This window comes from Patagioenas fasciata, chromosome 1, assembly GCF_037038585.1.
Source record: "Patagioenas fasciata isolate bPatFas1 chromosome 1, bPatFas1.hap1, whole genome shotgun sequence".
Lineage (NCBI taxonomy): Eukaryota > Metazoa > Chordata > Aves > Columbiformes > Columbidae > Patagioenas > Patagioenas fasciata.
Window position 1 is genome coordinate 108778681 of NC_092520.1, and position 15609 is coordinate 108794289.

At 42.4% G+C, this 15609-nt stretch overlaps 1 long non-coding RNA gene across 1 annotated transcript; it reads left to right on the forward strand.

Moving 5' to 3' along the window:
- The first annotated feature begins 5 nt into the window (after nucleotides 1-5).
- LOC139827021 (uncharacterized) lies at nucleotides 6-14862 on the forward strand. The gene is made up of 3 exons (XR_011737199.1): nucleotides 6-74; nucleotides 545-643; nucleotides 13471-14862. It is a non-coding gene; the product is annotated as an uncharacterized lncRNA (long non-coding RNA).
- The last annotated feature ends 747 nt before the right edge of the window (nucleotides 14863-15609 follow it).

Sequence of the window (15609 nt, forward strand, 5' to 3'; positions counted from 1 at the left end):
CTCTCTCTCTATCTCTCTCTCCGTCCCCCACTGGTACAGTCTCTAGCCTCGGCACAGCCCGCCCCCCCCGGCAGGTTCGGTTGAGTCGCAGCTGCCGAGCAACGGGCGCGGGGCTGCGGGCGGTGGCGGGGCTGGGGCGCGGGGCAGCGTGTCGGGGGACGGTAGCCTAGGATGGGCGGCCGTAGTTACGGGTGACACCTCTGCTGCTGGCAGCGCGGGCAGGCTGAGGTGCGGGGGGTCAGGCTCCGCCAGTAGGGCCGTGAGGGACGTGGCCCTCCCTGGACAGAGAAGGGGGCAGGTGGCTTCTCGTTATGGGGGGTGTCACCTAAAATATGGACGCGCTTTTTTTTTTTTTTTTGGCATGGAAACTCGTCCACGCCCGCGGCACGCAGAGCCGTTAGTCACCCGTGTGCGGGGCGGGGAGGCGGGGGAAGAAGTGCCATAGGAACTGCTGCTGCTTGTGCTGGATGGATGGATGGATGCATGCATGCATGCAGAGAAAAGCAGTGGGAACGTTAAAAAACGGTATCTCCTTTTTCCTCAGATCAGCTCCTGAAACGGTGAAAATGTCTCCGGCACTCAGGCATTTTTCCAGCCTTTACAAACCCATGATCTTGGCTTGAAGGTTCTGTCACTGGCACCTGTAAGGCATGCGCTTTCCAGCTTTGCTCACACAAATTAAAAATACGGTTAAAAATTAAAGCCACTTTCAGCTGCCATTTTCAGGGAAACATTGAATATCAGATGCATCATGGCAAAGTGCAGTTCTGCAGGTTATAGATGCTCAAACTCAGCTCCCATGTTTGGGGTATGCTTCAACAGTTATTTAAATTAGAAAAATGTTATGAAGCCCACTGGACATAACAAACTGCAGGAATTAGTGATGGCTCAGTATTGGTAATCATAACACTAACCAAAAGTGTATTTCTTTTGTAAGGATGTGAACCTTTAAAAAATCTGCAAAAACAGATAACAGAACTTCAGGTGTTGCAGTGCATAAAAATCGGTCACCTCATTTTCATTTGTCCTTCCATACAGACTGTTTCATGGGCCATGCAGGACTCAAGTGTTTTAGTTTGGATCTGGGATGCACTTTTGAAGTAACTGCTGTCATCATGTCTGCCTACAGTGCTTTGATTCACAGTGTGGAGTGGTGTTGGAGTGCACAAAGTAGATTGCTTTTGGATGAAGCTAAACGGGCAGGGGCGCTCCAAGAGTGCACCTAATGCATTCCAGCCACAAGTGAGCACTCAGTGCAACTCAAACTGAACTAGCTATACATTAGGAGTGCCTGAAGTGTGTATAGCTTGGAGATCAGGCCCTTGGTAACAACTGTTGCACTCTACAGGTCTTTTGTTAGGCCTTGGTGCTTGTCAGTGTAGTCAAAGACTTGGGGCTTTGTAGTTCAGAAGGGAAGTCCCAGAAGATTTCTAACTTAACATCTGAAAGACATGATTCATGGTTCACAGCAGGCAGTCAAACTGATCTTCTGCAACTTTGATGCTTTAAAGTCTGCCAAAACTCCCAGTTTGTACGTGGATGTTCCCATATAGTTGTATCAGGAGTTTATCACATCATCCATAATTGTAAGGATAATTTGAACTGAAGTTAAGGTGTGACCCTGTTGTCCAGACAGTAGAAAATGTGCTACCAGTGTTTCTACTCCAGATACTGTCAATGGCTTTGTGGTCCATAATTATCCCGCTATGCCTGTAACTGATTTGAGGATAGAAGGCAGTGCCGCAAGTTAAAAATTAAGATTAATGCCTGGGTAATGCTTTAATGCTTAAAAATAACTAATTTAATTTCCGGTAACATATGCTAGCAATTAAAGTAATTTTTTTTCTGTCAGTGTACCTTGTCATTTTAATATGAGGCCAGATTGTACATGATGTAGTGCATGTTGGATTTTTGTGAGAATGCATGGACAGAACCACTGCTGTGGCAAAATCCAAGCAAAGAACTGTGGATCTATTACAACCTACACAAAATCAGTTTCCTTTCCTACAGTGCTTTTCATAAGCCACAGTTTCATGTACTAACATGATGTAGTTTCTATTTTTACTGAGATGTGCCTTCTTTTGGATGTTTCTCATAATATGGTATGTGATAGAGAAGACAGAATACTTCATAATAAGCTTTGCTTTAATAAGGACAGCGGTCCATAATTTTACATGCCTCAAAGCAGACATGATAGCTCACTTGTCTTCTGGGTTTCTTGAATATTCATAATAATATTTTCCTCCCTCATCTTGTGGTTGTAAAAGAAATGTTAGAGTACAATGGATTTTTGTTTACTGTGTCCAAAAGTTTAAGGCTAATTTCACTCAACTGAAAAGATTGAATTTTCTAATATGAATCCTTGCAAATCAGGCACGAATGTGGAGGCCAAGCCTTTTTTTTTTCCTGACATGCACATCATGGTATGTAATAGAGGTGTTGTTTTGAGAAGCTAGACTAGACTCCATCAGGTCACACACCAAAAAAAAAAAAAAGAAAGAAAAAGGAAAAAATGTGGTTTACCAGGTAAAACAAGCTTCTATGACTCTGGAAACAAATAAGCAGCAGGTCTCATTCATAACAAGATACCATTTTTAGACATTTTTTGCCATAAAAAGGGAAACACGCACATTCAGGCCATCTTAGTGTTTTTTTCCTGGGACTTCTAAGGGGGTTGTGGTGTGATCCAGGCCAGCGACAAACACTTAAGGCAGCAGCCAGATTGCCTTGGCTTCCTTTTTTGGTCCTGCAAACCAGCTGGCTGGGTGTCAGGCTGGCCCTCCAGCGCAGATCAGAGCGGTCTGATCTCTTCAGCTGGAAACGGTGCAAAGTGCCAAGTCCCGCACGTGTCTTCCCCAGGAGCACCTATGAGTCATTGTACCAGTTAGGCGCACAGGCAGCTACTGGTTTGATGGCTGACCGAGGTAATACAGTCTCGGTAGGAAAGAGCTGCTTACCCGCTGCATCCGTAGCAACCCACTGACACCTGAGAGCTAAGCAGGAATAAATTTGACACAAGCATCTGTGGAAGTGGATGGCAAAGAGGATATTGAGCAAGTAGCTCTATCCACATGGTTTAGACAGGTATAAGTGTAAATACATGGAGCAAGATGCTGTCATCACAGCATTTTAGAAGAACCTTTAAAAAAACAAAAGCAATGGGAGTTTTGCCTAGCTGAAAAGTGCAGAAATTGGCACATGGATAGGAGCAGATTATTCATTTATTCTTTCTTGCAGTGACATTTCATTACATACAAAACAAAAACCATGAAGAAGTGAATAGATATTGTTTCTTTCCTAGGGTCTTGAGAGAAAAGAATGCAACAAAAGGGAGTGATGCTGGTTTATTATTATTCTCTACAAAGTGGCTGTTGCTTTCCCAGGAACCAAGCTCTCGGTTGAGCAAGTAGTAATTTAAAAATAATTTTATCATGAATTTCCTATACGGCGTTGCGTATTTAATACATGCAATAGAGGCCGACAGTCACAATTCTCAGGTGGTAGAGTTTGCTGTAACTGCACCGACATCCTTTTACAAAGCTTTTCTTAAAATGTGTATCTTAAAATGTGTAATTTGCAAGTATCGCTCTTGAATAGAATAATTTCATTTTGAAGACTGGGCTCATGATCAAAGACTTATGGCTGTATTTCTCCCTTCGCAATCATTTCCATGCGAGGGCTACAAACCAATTTTTTCCTCCTCTGTTTGGTGGGTGCTGCAACCATCCTTCACCAAAACGGCAAGTGGTTCACTCCACAAGATCTGCCTGGGACAGGTGTTTGTGGGGATTCATCAGGGACGAGGGTTTTCTGCACATTCACCCCAGCAGCATTGCTGGCTGGTCTGCCCAGCACTTCTAAGTCAAACAGAGCCCTTTGGGGGGTGGTGGTGCAGAGTAACAGAAGAAACAGTGCTAGATTTGTAAGAAATGGGTTTACTGTCTTATTTAACAAGACTTGCTCAGGCTATGAAAAGTACCAGTGATCTAGAGCATACCTACTCTCTGCCGCGTAGTTTAAAAATAGGTTTTCTCTGCTGCTGAGCCACCTACTGTATTCTCTTGTGCATTACCACTGCCCTTTCTCCTGTCTTGCTAAACTTATGTGGGTAGATTGCAAGATACATATTCTGTTTTTACAGAGCCAAGGACTCAGCCTACTTAAAACCTGCAAGATCAAGACGTGACTGTTTTGACTTGCAGAAACAAAGATGAATAATTGAATTGTTGATATTTAATTTGTTTAGATAATCTGAACGTGGTCCACTTTTTACTGTAATTTGTTGTGTTTATGACACTGCTGATACGTGATGAAAATGACCTATGTGTGCAAGCCGTCCTTTGCATTGTATTTTCCAATGAAGTAAATTGACTTCTAGCTAAGTAAAAACACTCTTGTTCTTTTATGGTTCTAAAGTCAGTGTGTTTTTATAACTTCTCCACAACAAGTAAACAGTACACAGAATAAAGTTAAATAATATTTCATTCCAGACTACATTTATTTAGGCAATTTGACATTTCAAGGAACTATACATCTTTATTTCAATAATAATGACCAGTTATGGATAATGGATTTCATTCATCCTAGGGTGTCTTACTGTGTGTAATAGTCACCTCCGGCGTGCATGCAGGTAGCTTTGCCTATGAGGTATTTCATCCTTGAGCGTAATTCATAGTTTTATGTCAGCATTTGGTTGCAACTTGACAGGGGGTAAGATGACATGATTGCAGGGTGGCTTTCTGTTGCAGTAGTCCCTGTCTTAAGCTCTGAAGGCAATTCCTGTTATGTCTAGACCGATCAACGCTGCAGTCCATGGCTTATCTCAGAATAATGGTACTGACCTACATCGTTATAGTCTCACAGATCACATCATCTTCCACCCCTTTTTTTTTCCCCATGGAGCTCTGGTGCCACTAGCAATGATATCTGAAAGAAAACAGATTAGATAGGATAGCTCACATATTCTTCCTGTGATTATTTTCTTAAAATCAGTTTTGTTTTCAGAGCATTTGTAACTTTCCATAAACAGTTTCCCAAAGCATGCCTCTCTCATTATATTTAAACACTCTATTTTCCCTCTCTGAGTTCTCTCTCATAGTCCTTTCTCTCTTGGTTGCATTTAAGCTTTACTTATTTACTATTGTTTTCACCTATACCAGCAGCATCCCCTAGTAGGAGCTCTTTTGACCTACTTTCTAAGAGAACAAGTTTCCAAAGGAAAGAAGAATCATCCTTCCTCTCTAGAATAATTTGAATTTATTAACTGTCTTACTAAGCTAAGCATGTTGGTGAGCCCATACCGCTACTTCAAGCATTTTTATACAGAATCCCCAAACTTTATGTATGAATCAATCCAGGAGGTTCCTCCAGTGCATTGATGATAACTTCCTCATGCAGATGGTGGAGGAGCCGACTAGGAGAGGTGCACTGCTGGAGGGTCTGGTCGAAGCAGTAAAGGTTGAGGGCTGCCTGGGTTGCAGTGACCACGAGATGGTGGAGTTCAGCATCTCGTGTGGCAGGAACAGAATAGCAAGTAGAATTGCAACCCTGGACTTTGGCAGGGCTAACTTCGGCCTTTTCAAGCAATTGCTGGGGGAAATCCCACGGGCAAGACTGCTTGAAGGAAAAGGGGCCCAAGAGAGCTGGATTGCATTCAGAGATTGCTTCTTCCATGCTCAGGATCAGAGCATCCCCACATGTAGGAAGTTGAGGAAGGGAGCCAGGGGGCCTGTGTGGTTGAATAGGGATCTGTTGGGTATGCTCAAGCAGAAGAGGAGAGTTTATAGGTCATGGAAGCAGGGGCTGGCCACTTGGGAGGAATACAAGGCTGCTGTTAGAGGATGTAGGAAGGCAGCTAGGATAGCCAAGGCCTCCTTAGAATTACAGCTGGCGAGAGGGGTCAAGGACAGCAAAAAGAACTTTTTCAAATACATAGCAGATAAAACTAATCCCAGAGGCAATGTAGGCCCACTGATGAATGAGGTGGGTGCCCTGGTGGCGGAAGACACAGAGAAGGCAGAATTGCTGAATGCCTTCTTTGTCTCTGCCTACTCTGCTGGAGGCTGTCCTGGGGAGCCCTGTACCCCTGAGACCCTGGATGAAGCCAGGTCAATGGAGAAGTTTGCTTTAGTCAATGAGGACTGGGTTAGGGAGCAATTAAATAGTCTGGGCATCCATAAATCCATGGGTCCAGATGGGATGCATCCGTGGGTGCTGAGGGAGCTGGCTGAAGTCATTGCTAGGCCACTCTCCATCATTTTTGCCAAGTCTTGGGAAACGGGAGAGGTGCCCGAGGATTGGAGGAAAGCAGATGTCACTCCAGTCTTCAAAAAGGGCAAGAAGGAGGACCCGGGTAATTATAGACCAGTCAGCCTCACCTCTGTCCCTGGGAAAGTAATGGGACAGCTTATCCTTGGTGTCATCTCAAGGCATATCAGGGATAAGAGGGTCATTAGGGGCAGTCAGCACGGCTTTACCAAGGGTAAGTCATGCTTGACCAACCTCATAGCCTTTTATGAGAACGTAACAAGGTGGATGGATGATGGCAGGGCGGTGGATGTGGTCTACCTTGACTTCAGTAAAGCCTTTGACACAGTCTCTCACAGCATCCTCACAGCTAAGTTGAGGAGGTGTGGTCTAGACAATAGAGTAGTGAGGTGGGTTGCAAACTGGCTTAAGGAGAGAAGCCAGAGAGTGGTGGTCAATGGTGCGGAGTCCAGTTGGAGGCCAGTATCTAGTGGAGTGCCTCAGGGGTCAGTACTGGGGCCAATATTATTCAATATATTCATTAACGATTTGGACGAGGTAATTGAGTGTACTATCAGCAAGTTTGCTGATGACACTAAGCTGGGAGGAGTGGCTGACACGCCAGAAGGCTGTGCTGCCATCCAGCGGGACCTGGACAGACTGGAGAGTTGGGCGGGGAATAACCTGATGGAATTTAACAAGGGAAAGTGTAGAGTCCTGCATCCGGGCAGGAACAACCCCAGGTTCCAGTATAGGTTGGGAAATTACATATTAGAGAGCAGTGTAGGGGAAGGGGACCTGGGGGTCCTGGTGGACAGCAGGATGACCATGAGCCAGCACTTCCTTGTGGCCAGGAAGGCCAATGGCATCCTCGGGTGTATTACAAGGGGGGTGGTCAGTAGATGGAGAGAGGTTCTCCTTCCCCTCTACTCCGCCCTGGTGAGACCCCATCTGGAATATTGTGTCCAGTTCTGGGCCCCTCAGTTCCAGAAGGACAGGGAACTGCTGGAGAGGATCCAGCGTAGGGCAACAAAGATGATTAAGGGAGTGGAGCACCTCCCTTATGAAGAAAGGTTGAGGGAGCTGGGGCTCTTTAGTTTGGAGAAGAGGAGACTGAGGGGTGACCTTATTAATGTTTATAGATATATAAAGGGTGAGTGCCACGAGGATGGAGCCAGGCTCTTCTCAGTGGCAAACAATGATAGGACAAGGAGTAATGGGATCAAGCTGGAACACAAGAGGTTCTACTTAAATTTGAGAAAAAACTTCTTCTCAGTGAGGGTGACAGAGCACTGGAACAGGCTGCCCAGGGAGGTTGTGGAGTCTCCTTCCCTGGAGACATTCAAAGCCCGCCTGGACATGTTCCTGTGCAACCTCACCTTGGCGTTCCTGCTCCAGCAGGGGGATTGGACTAGATGATCTTCTGAGGTCCCTTCCAATCCCAAACATACTGTAATACTGTGATACTGTGAATATATGAAATATTGCATCTAGGCTGACATTGTCCCACTAAATGTAATCTTCCATTAAATCAAAGATATAACTTGGTTGTAATGTATTTTTAACAGAGGGAAAGATATGTATGATTTTTGTAGCCTGACATACAGAATAATATGTTCTAAAATATGAGTTTAAATATATCAGAGAGGGGTTGCACAAAAGTATCAACACAGCTGAGATGTTACAATTGCTACCTACCGTAACATATATTATCATCCTTATTGTACATAACAGTCCTATTCTTGGCCAGAATTTTTATGTAGGTGGATCAGAGAGATAGCGGATGAGAGAGTACTGGGAAAGAATTCACATGGCATGATAGACAATTGCCTAGACTTACCCAAATCTGTAGCATCATGGCAGAGGTAAATTTCAAATAGAAATTTTTGAGGAAAATACTGAAGTGGCTTTGTTGATGTTTATGAGAAACTCAGCAGGAGCATGTGGGAGCACTATGGGAGGCAACATGGATGTGCATACCTGGAATTTCAACAAGCAGATGAGAAGCATGATCCTGGGTAGGCTGGATGTGAGAGCTTGAGAGATGGTACGGTGGGGGTAGATTGCAAATGGACTTGAAAATGAAGACAGTGTACACTGATGATATAAAGATGGGGATAACAAAGAAAGGATTGTAAGAGAGGAAGATTTGAACTTACCATCTCCCTGGATGATGATGAATTATTAAGGTACTGCATGGCAAGGGTAAGGAAACAGATGTTGCAGCAATCAGCGTGTGGCATAATGAAAATTTGTATGAATTTTTATTATGCAGATGAATGCAAAAAAGCCTTCTACTAGAAATTTTAGAAGAAAGTCTTGTTAGGATTATGGCATAATTTAGCTATGAGAAAAAAAGATGGAGGTGGAAAGTACAGATAAGTGGCAGGCTAGATACGATTTGTCACGGTGACTGCAAAGGAGATGGAACTGAAAGTGTTGTTTTATACATACTGTTCTTGGGGTCATGTCCCTGAAGATGAAATATGAGCCAGATTTTTTGAGACTTTCCATTGAATAAAAACAGGCAGATCTGGAGTGAATAGATGAATATTCAAAATAATAACTAAATCATCATAGGGTTAGATCATCATAAATGCTGGAAACAGTCTTGAAAGAACTCCAAATGGCACGAAGTGGTAAAGGGCAGATGCACAGAAGGAAAACAACAACAAAAAAAAGACAGTCATGGAAACTTTAGGAGAACAATGTTTCAATAACGAATTATTTTTCAACTTTGGTTAAGTTCAAAACCAATGAGAGACATAGGTAAGGGCAGATGATTTGTCTAAGGAGAGAAGTCTAGTTTACAGAGATTCTTGGATGAAAATAGAGAAGAGGTATGTTTAGTGAACTTGGAGAAGAGCAGTCTGTAGCGGGTGAGAGAAGAGGATCAGAAAAAGTGGTTTTGGTGGGTGTGCTGGTTTGACTGAAAATGAGTTAATTTTATTCATGCAGTTAGAAACCTTTCTTTCTAATAGCTTTTTCACAGTCATTATTTGGACTTAGTTTGAGAACAAGAAATAACACCCCGGGACAGAGTTCATGTTTGTAATTGCTCTGATCTGAGAGCCAAGGACATTCTGAGTGCTCTGCCCACAAATGTGAGGCATCGAGGAAGGGAGGCATGGATGGGGCAGAGCTTGACTGACATCCAGAATGATCAATGAGAGTATTCCAACCCACTAGCATCATGCCTCATATTTAAGGAGAGTCGGGATCTTCTGATCACTCTCTCGCTTCTTGGCTTTCTTTGCTCTTTTTGTCAGAGCTGGGGGAATTCTGTTCAGGATGTTTAGTTCAGCCTTTTGCCATTTTCCAGAGGCCTCTTGGCCTTTCTGCCTTTTTTCTTTTTTTCTCTCTTTGGGATCAGTTGTTTGGGACCAGGTGCTCTTTCCTGGGACTGGCTGCTTGGTATGGGTGGAGTTTGTGAGGATTTGTGTTGGGTATATTTTATTTTATATTCTATTTCATATATATTTACTAGTAGTGTATCAGTATTGTGTTATTTTATTAAACTGTGTTTATCTCAATCCAAGTTTTTCCCTTTTCTTTTGATTCTCTCCCCTATTTAGGGAGCGCAGAGGGCGCTGAGTGAGCAGCTATCATGGTTGTATTGCTAGCTCAGTGGGAGCAACGACAGTGGAGCATGAGAACTGAAGGAGGAGTGAACAACAGTTTGCTCAGGATGGAAGAACTGAGGCAAACAGAGGAGTTGGAAAAGAGAAATTCTTAATATGTGACTTGGAAGAAGGAAAGGAGTTACAGAAAGGGAAAGCAGATGTCTTCATGTAGAAGACATTAGTGAGATCCCAACGTGGAGAGGGAAGGAGTTTGCAGGCACAGTGTAAGAGGGAGGATGATTCAGGGTAGCAAAAAACTTACTTGAGATGACAGATGTCCTCCAACTGGAGAATGGAGAATTACTTAAGTAGGAAACTGGAAGAAATGAAGATGCATAAAACAATCTTGCAGTGGGGAAAGACAGCTCTTGGGTGAAAAGGGTGAAGAGTGAAGCAGGCAGTAAATGAACAACAATCCTTGAGACAGAAGGAGAAAGGAAAGAAGAAATGTGGGAAAAGAGGAAATGAATACTGATAAGTATCAATGACCTAGAAATTGTGGAAAGACTGTGACAAAGCATGAAGCAGAAGAAAACCTTAAATATGAAGCTGAAACATATATGATCATTGTTTAAAAGAGAGAAACACAGCACCAGAGATATGAGAATATGGCTGATGAAAATCAATGCAAAACAGCAAGCTTTGATATAGAGTGAGCTGAAGGAGGAATACTGACTGAACAGAGAAGGGAGACGTGGGACTCTTCAGCAAAAGGATTGGATGGATCAGCAAAGACTTAAATGGGATACAGTGAAAATGAAAGAATACCTTGAGTTGAAATGAAAGAAGAAGTCTGAAGAGAAATGCTGCGTGGAGAGCAAACAGCAAGAAAGTGATAGGGGGAAGTGGAGAAGAGTCGTATTTAATGCTGATAAAAATGGGGAAGGAATATGAGGGACGTAGCCAGGGAGGAGTATAGGCAAGGAAAGAGCAGAAGCCCAGTGTGACTATCATTAAATGAAGCTGGGGGGAGAAATGTATGGAAGAGAGAAACCTCTGAAAGACAGGGAAGTGAAACAAAAGGATCCAGGATTTGGTGAGGCTGAAGGGAGTGACATATGAAGTCAGAGATGACAGGGGTTTTTTACAGAGACAAAGAGAGTGGGAGGAAAGAAGGGTGTGGGTTTGAAATTTGAAGCTGTGAAACAAGACAGGTAGAAGCTGCAAGAGAGGAAGATGTAGCACAAGGCAATACAAAAGTTTCAAACTTAGATAGTAAAATTAATGGTCTTAAATTCTGTTCAGCCATTTCAGTAGAAAGTGGCTTTAAAGCATAATTCCTCAAAATATTTTTCTTTCCAGAGATCATCTGCAAATAGTTGCTGAGATGTGCGTGCTTTCCTCCGGGGTGGGTGGAGGGAAATGAACTACTGATTTCTACTCTCTCCTGTTCAATGTGTTCATTAGGCTGGTGGAAAGGCTGATAGAAACAAGTGACTGATTTAGCTGAGAGAAGGCATAGAAGTTAACAGCGTAATTCCTAAACTAATTTAGATCTTTCTGTTTCATCACCTTAGGCAAATCTGGTTGGATGATATCCATGCTGATGCTTAATATGGACTTGAGCTTGCTTGCAACCTAAATGGTTTTGGTTTCTATCTTAAGGACTTTGCTGTTTCTCCAGCTGCTTCTGTAAATTAGCAGCAGCCATGAAAACTTTTAGTGTGAGCTTTGCTTGAAGTGGATACCTTTTTTTCCTGGATGTGGGCCTTGCTGCTTCTCCGTGCTTTTATCAACTGGAGTTTGGGTTCCTATAGAGAGTGCTCCATAAAACCATTCTCAGAGATCAAAAGGGATCTTCCCCACATGAGCATAGAACACTCACTGGCTGGGCGAGTTCCTCCTGATGTTCCCAGCAGGCAGCCTTGGCTCCTGTGGAATTCAAAGTGTGTGTTTTTACACACACTGCAAAGCTTTGGGATGGGATCCATCTGACTTGAATACACCGCTCACTCCTTGTAATAACACAGCAACTGGGGTTCTTCAGGTGAAGGGGTTCTGCTCTCTCCTGTACTGGGGAAAGGTCTGTTGGTCTCATAGCTTGTGTGCTCAACATGGTGCTCTCCACCAGCATTATTATTTCAGTCATTATGTCTACAAAAGAGCCTGAAGCTACAAAGCCTGTTTCCAAGATAAGCTTTCTCCTTCCTGTTTTTGAGAAGGGATTTCGTTGTTAGGCTCGGGGAGCCACGGCAGGCTGCAGTTCTGGTTTGTTTTCTAGGAATGACTAAGAGAGGAGGAGTTTGTACAGTCTGACTAAATTCTGATTACTTTGTTAGCAACCGCATTTTGTTAACTGTACATGAGCTTCCTGAAAGTATGTTTTTAATCTTGTAAAACCCTCCTCAATTTCTGATTTTGCTTCTCACATGCATCCTGTAATTTTCCCTTTTTAGCTTCAGTCCTTCCATGTTTGACATACAGGCATTTCCAGGAATATTTTAAAATAGATTTTTTCAACTTAATATATTACTTTCAAATATTTTCATTGTTGGCTAACATCTGAAGATTTCTTGTTTCAAGCAAAACTCCTTAACCCTGGTTAAAAACATTTTGTTTTACTGTATAAGCAGCCCAGCCATCTTAAAAGTGAAATACATTAAATCAGAAAAATTATAAACTAATCTGGTAGACATTTTGCTTTTAAGTTATAGCAAGAAATGCAGAGAGAAGAATTCAAATCTTGACCAGAGTAATGCATACATGGGATTAAGGACTTGATTGGCAGCTGCATCAGAAATGAGGTTGTGATTTGGGTCCTCAGAAGCAACATGAATGAAGCACATGAAAGCTGTTTTTGATTCAGAATTATGTTTGTCCCAGATTAGCTTCCCTGATGCGATTTCAGCTGCATCCAACCATGATAGTGAATAGTTTATTGTGTTTGGTCCCAACTAAGAAACAAAATTATAAGGAAAAAAATGGATGTGAGGACTGATGCTCAGTGCTGCTGAAAATCCAACAGCATAAGGCTTCAGTTCTTCATAATGGACCACTCCCTTGTGAAACCAATATTATCCTTTTCCTCAAAACTGCGTTGGAACTAGTTATCCTGTACTGCAGTGACATCTACTGAAGGAAAGCAAAAAATGCCTTAGGAAAGCAGCGTTGGCCTCTCTTAAACATAATGCAATCAACAAAGTTTGAATATATTTTTAAATACCGAGGAGTTTAATATTTTTCCCTTTTAATAGTTCAGAGCTATTATTATCTGATTGTTACTCAGCACCCATCATCACAGTGTTTCCAGACTTTAAGCAAACACATACCTAACTAATGTATTCTGCGATTTGTTTTGTATACAAGTATTTAATTCCTGAAAGACCATGTTTCAGTTTTAGTTCATTCTCCATTTGAAAATGGAAGTGATGAGATTTTTTTCTCACTGAAGGAGGGGAGAGATTAGAATTTAGGGGGTTGGCAAGTATACAAGGTGTTCAGACAGAGCTGGCTGCAACCTGCATGCCTCAGCGGGTGGGAAGAGGTGCAAAGGACAAGGACAGTTATCACTTCTGCTATTAAGGTGAACTGTTTGTATTTGTTTTGCATTCAGGTAGAGCACACTTGGTGATGTGTTTTCTTTATGCTCTCCTCTTGCCAGCAAGCACTGTTTGATACTGGAAATGAAACTGAAGCCCTGGTTTTATTGACTGATGACTTGTGCTACGTACAGCTGCTTGTAGGGAAGATCTGCCTTGTTCGCTGGTGAAGGTTTGTGGTTCATAGCTGCTCCACCTGGATACTTCCATCTGTCTTCCAAAGGACTGGATTGTGGGATCTAATCTTCCTGCTGCTGGCAGCAGTGGTTGCAGGTCTCTGGATTGGGAGGCAAGTGGGATTCATGCCTGCCCCTCCACCTTCTGAAGCTGATGCCATCATGTGTTTTTGGTTGTGAGACCCACCTTGGAGGGATCCTCCAAGCAGAAGAAATCCCATCAGTATATGCCAAACTAGCCATGAACTAGAAAAAAGCATAACAGATCTGCAAAATGTTGCTTGATTGAGATTGCTGTTGTTTGAAAAAGACCTGAAAATAGTGATGGGAAGGTTTCATGGTTCTGCTCTCTTCCATGTTTTTTTTTTCTAATCTCCCAGTGTGCAACACTTACAGCCTATAATTAAAACAGCTTGCTATTATTTGCATTTTCATGAAAGGAGCCTCTTCTAACGTACCACTCTTAAATCTCTTATTTGATATTGAGTGAAATTCAATTTCAAGGCTGTTCTCTTTGCAGATCATTTAAATCTTAATGGCTTTTTAGCCTAAATCTATCTCTGCTTCTGTCTGAGCATGTTGTCTCTCTCCCCCTCTCTCTGTCTCTCTTCCTCATTATTTGTTCACATTTAAGCCATTCGAAAGCTATTGCAAAGACAGAAGCCTGAATTTTGCTACTATGCTCAACAATTCTGGCATGAGTTCCTATATATTCCTTTAAAAAATACGTCTGTAGCTGAAAACCCAGTGAGGGAAAAATGAGCTTCAGGCTGCTTATTAGTTAAATAGTTCTGTATGGCACTATCTGCACATGGGAGTCATATTTATGGATTTAGCTGAACAGTGAAAGAATAGTGCTTGGCACGATATTCTTGCAAGTTCTGAATTTAAGGACATATATAAAATAAAAATACTATGCATATGCTAAGTGCTAGGTACTTTGTGCAATGCAAGTGAGCAAAGCATCCCTTTAGAAAAGTAATAGTTAGCAGCAAAGCATGTCTAGCAAGTGGCATTTTCTGTTGATTCTCTCATTTCCTTTCCTATCTTTCCTTTTCCTGACAGAAACAGATGGAATTTTATTTTCTCACAATTACTATGACCTGAGACTAACAGCTCCTAAATTGGCAGTGAGGAGGTGGAAAGGTGTGGAAAAAAATAAAAACATGCAAACTCTCTGTAACAGCCTGAACAGTGAAATGTGGAAATAAGCCTTACCATATGAATTAACCATGACTGCCCTGTGGCTTGTGGATTATACCCAACATGTAATGACCCACCAGCTCTTCAAATAATATGTATATATTAAAGAATAACCCAATTCTTTTGTCCTTCTGCAGATGATTAGGCCTCTCAAACTATTACAAGAAAGAGGAGCGCTTCCATGTTATTCATCTAGTGTTGAAGCCTGCAAAGGGTTTTTTTCAGCTTTGAAATTGTTGGTTTAAGAATGGCCTATGTGGAAGCCTTTGTCTTTCTTAGAACATTTCTTTTAGGTTCCTTTTTGCCCACTTTCCTCTTTTCCCAGATCAGACACAACTCTGTGTTTTCTTTTTGTGACTACTACCTTATTTTTAAAATTGTATTATTTAATTGGGGGTGAGGAGGGCACGGTGGTAGTAAGCTCACTTTAAAATCTACTCCAACCAGCAGCCACCTGTCTTTCTTGTAGGTTAGCTCTGGAGATAATCTGGATGTGCCCCAGGTACTGGCCATGATGTGATTGCCTGACACATGGCCCAGGAGTCACAAAAGGACTTTTTGTGCTACAGCTATCCTTAGTTTTGAGAAAGAAGACTCTATAAATTAAACAGGTTAAATACCTTAACTCATCTCCTAAGCAGGCTATGTGAAAAGATGAGGAAATTAATATTCGTAGAAGTAGAAGCTGCTAAAATGCCATTTTCTAAACCTTGACTGAGGTGTGTGAGGAGCAGGGCCTGATTCGACACTCAGTTTTGCTCCTGAGGAGGATCCCACTGTAGCTTTCTGCACATGCAGGACCTGATCCCGCAGTGGGGAATG